Source organism: Hippocampus comes, unplaced genomic scaffold (assembly GCF_001891065.2).
Source record: "Hippocampus comes isolate QL1 unplaced genomic scaffold, H_comes_QL1_v1.1 scaffold75, whole genome shotgun sequence".
NCBI classification, from domain to species: Eukaryota; Metazoa; Chordata; class Actinopteri; order Syngnathiformes; family Syngnathidae; genus Hippocampus; species Hippocampus comes.
In genome coordinates this window covers 42,993-47,265 of record NW_017805007.1, presented here as the reverse complement: position 1 = coordinate 47,265, position 4,273 = coordinate 42,993, and the positions used below count along the sequence as shown (strand labels likewise).

General features: G+C 38.5%; 1 protein-coding gene across 1 annotated transcript in view; it reads right to left on the bottom strand.

Annotated features, from left to right (window-relative positions):
- The window catches only part of arnt2 (aryl-hydrocarbon receptor nuclear translocator 2), a 77,514-nt gene that overhangs the window by 40,245 nt on the left and 32,996 nt on the right, over positions 1 to 4,273 (bottom strand). The gene's annotated exons all lie outside the window — the stretch shown is intronic.

The window sequence follows — 4,273 nt, the reverse complement described above, 5'->3', positions numbered from 1 at the left end:
GAACGCCCGCAGAAAAAAAACGCTAAATTTCTTAAGGTTAAAATAATCTCCATATTTTTATGAGCATGATAAATGCATTTGCACAACGAAATTACGCCAAAGCACAGAAGAGGCCAGACAAAGAGAGATCTTGATGCGCATTTGCGTAATTACGAGGAGAAATACTGCAGCCCACTAGGCTTTAAATAGAATAATGCAAACCATATAAATGGGAAAAGATATATGAAATTATTTCTATAGTCAGCCGCTTAAAAATGATCATCGTTGGCAGCTTTAGGCCCAATGCTGCGCTGCTCAAAACACAGGTAAAATGTGTTCTCTCGTGGCCGCTTGTTTTCAGTATGACGGGGGAGTCACCTTTTTTATTTAAAGTTCGAGTGAGAGGCAAATCAAATGTCAGAGGGTCTTCGTCCATATTTATTACTTCATCTGGGCTGATGGAATTCTCCGCTATCTTTGTTTGTGTGAATGTGCGGAACAAAGCAAGTTTGTCCTCGTAATTGGGAGGGAGCTGCTGACACAACGTCGTGCGTGCCCTAATAGACAGGCTTCCATTTCATGAATCTATAACACCACGACGGCCCACCTTTAAAACCTTTGAAAGCTTTGGTTGTCTTTTTACACTGGCTCAGTTCTTCTTGCCGGAGCCTCCACCTTCGCACCATCGACTCGTCTATGCCAAGATTACGGGCAGCAGCTCGATTTCCTTCTTTAACTGCCAGAGTGATCGCTTTTAGTTTAAAAGCTGCATCATATGCTTTTCGTCTGGTATTCTCCATTTTGATCAGGGTTAGAACAAAGACTGAAATAAGGAAGTTGTGATTACCGGTAATCATACAATTTCATTGGACCCCTGTGTACTACTCATTCATTTTATTGGTCGACTGTTGCCGGGTAACACATTTTTCCCCCGCTACGGCAAAAAGAGCGGAAGTTGTGATTAGTCATACAATCTCATTGGACCTCAGTGAAAGACTCATTCATTTTATTGGTCCATGTTTTTCCCGCGATGAAAAAAAAAAAAAAAAATTAAAAAACTGCTTCATATTACACGGCGCAGTGTTGAAAGTGTGGAAAACAAGTAGCGGCATGTAATCCGGAATTTACGGTATATGTACAGTTATTCAATTGTGTCAGACAATGGGCTTTACAATATCAATGACTAAATCTATGAGAACTGACAACCCACAGGAATTCATTTCCATATTTATATTTTCATATTTATAAACGAATACATTCCTACTTTTATATATTCTGAATCTCCATTCTTTTCAACCCTTTGAGGGACAGCGGTTACGACAGTGGACAGCTGATCATGTTCTGAGGTTACAGGGTGGATGAAAAGGTTAAATTATATCAAGAACCTTAGTATGGGAAAGGTATGACAGTGTAACAATTCTGCATAATGTTCAGTGTCTAAATAAATTTTTGATTTATTTAGGCTATATTCTACCTCTCTGATTTCATTTCTAACCAGCATTGAAATTAATATATTTTAGCTAAGATGCATTTTCATAACTGGCGGCGAGCCATCTCGCCCCACTGCGGCGTCATACATGAGAGGCATCTGCCACTCCTTCCTGTGCCACTGTAGTGTGTATCTGGTATTATATACAAATGTCCGTTGTGCATTATAACCCTTTGGTTTTTATAACGTTATTTTGATGTGTGTTTAGTGTTGGTGTAACGATGGCGACACCAAGTCTTGTGCTTCAAAGCTGCATGACGTAACAGGTAAACATGGCGCATCCATCACTATTGTGTTTTTTTTTCTCCCCAAGCCGAAGCTACTGCATACCCGTGTTGACTAGAAATTTACAATGTTGTCGCTCTGCATAAACGTTGCACTCTGATAGACAACACATGGGACATCAGTTTTACCACGGACATATGGACGTCTCATATGAGCCCAGTGACAATGGCTAGTTGAGGACTACAACATTCAAAAGACGACACTACATTCAGAAAAGTTGTTGAGTTCCGAATACTTAGTATTTTATTTTTTTAAAACTCTGCTAGTTCTAATCCAGTCAAATCTCGTTTTTCGAATCTCTCTGTTCTCGACCAAATCGGTTTTCGACCAAAAATTTTGAGTTTTTTATGCCTCGGATTATGACCGAAAATCAGTTCTCGACCAAACTGAGCGCACTTGAATGCGCCATTCGACTCCTCTCGCCGTCCTTACATGAGGAAGTGACGCTTCCTTGTGTAGCGTTCCATTGTGAGCGAATGTATTCAATAAAGATTTAACACAAAAAAAGAGCGTCCGATGTGAGCAGACGTGTTCAATAAAGATTTTTTTAAAAAAGCATTGTGTTTGTTGACATCTACGCAAATCGGACTGTTATTTCTGCATTGTGTATCAGCCCCTAATCATGGCACCAAAGAAAGCAAGTGGAAATGGTAAAGCTGGTGAAAAAAGAGGAAATTAGTGCGCAAAACTATTGAATTTAAGAAAGATTTGATAGCGAACTATGAATCAGGTGTACGTGTGTCTGTGTTGGCTAAGGAGTTCGGCATGCCGAAATCAGCAGACAGACCATCATAAAGTCAGTGATGTGGCTAAAGTATCTCGTGTGTTAAGTGAACAAAGGCCACAAATATTAGAGGTAGTGGAGAAACGTTTGCTGATTTTCATAATGAGAAACAGCTAGCAGGGGACAGTCTTAGACAAGATATGAATTGCGGCAAAGCAAGACAATTGTATGGAGATTTGTAAAAAAGGATCCTTGCATTGCTCCTGAGGAGTTTGATTTTAAAGCAAGCAGAGAATGGTTTGAAAAGTTTAGGAACAGAAGTGGGATACTCTCCGTGATTCGTCATGGGGCGGTTGACAGTTCAGACAAGGAAGCTGCCGAAAAGTTTAAAGTTTAAAGTTGAGTTTGAAAATCTCATCAAGGCCGAGGAATATCTTCCCCAGCAAACTTTTAATATGGACGAGACTGGACTTGTGTGGATAAAACGGTTCAGAAAATGGATGGAGGGATGTTACCTTTTACCGTAGTGTTGGGGTGCAGAGAGAGAGTCCATAGTTACAGCCATTACTTTAGGGTTTATTAGTTCAAGGTGTAAAATAATGTAATCTACAATTGTCATGATGAGAGAGAGAGCGAGAGAGAGAGAGATGTTACTTGAATTAAATGTTACAATGTTAATGTTTGTTAAAATTGGTAAAAATAAAACATACAAAATGTTTGTACAGTTTGTTTGTACAGTATTTTACATATTACATGCTCTCTTATTACATGTGTATACCGTTTGTGGTGTCAAATAGTAAAAAAAATGCTTTTAAAAAGTTTTCTAGACTTGGAACAGATTAAAATTTATTACATTGATTATAACGGGAAACATGGTTTCGGTTTTCGAATAAACCGGTTTTCAAACAGCCTTCTGGAACGGATTATAGTCGAAAACCAAGGTATGACTGTACTTTTGTTTTGGTGTATTTAAAATAATAATAATAATAATAATAAAGCACCCAGAACAATATAGTTAAAGTACCGAACAATAACCAGTATCATTAAAGGGGAAGTTAACCCCAATAATCTATTCTATGCAGCTTCACTGCATTCTGATTCATATTGCATTTTTGGGAATATGAGTTAAGCAGCGGAATCCACCCATTTTTAGCCATCCAGTTGGCCGCCATTTTCCCACTTTCTGTCGGCCAAAACTGACTTCACAGCTGCTCAGGGCCAGGCAAGGACCAATCTGACTCACCGTTTTTTTGTAGCTCAGCAATGATTGGTCGTAACCTGAGCCCTGCACAAGTGTGATGTCATTTTCAGTCGACACCAAGTGGTAAAATGGACGTCCCTTGAGATGGACAAAAATGGTTGAATTTTACTGCTTATCTTATATTCCAAATACACAATATTAATCAAAATGTGTTTAGACTAGCGGGGCAGCAAAGAGAATTTTAGGGTTGACTTCTCTTTTAAGAGTAGTGGTATTATTAAATTCTTAAAAATGGCAACACACAGACTTCGTAATGCAATTAGATGTCATTTTTGCTTGTTACATTCCACCGTCAATATACCACATTATATTCATGTCACTCACCCCAGGAATAAAGAATGGTTTTGTTCTCGGAGGTACACCATGATTATTTAACACTACTTGTGTATTTCTGGCAAGTTGCGTGCCAGATGTAGGGACTTATACACATTTTTATGTGTGGATGTACTGTGTACACGCCTAGTCACTTTCGCCGTAAAGACAAAAAAAAAAAAAAAAAAAAAAAAAAAAAAAAAACAGAAAAAGCTGACGAAAA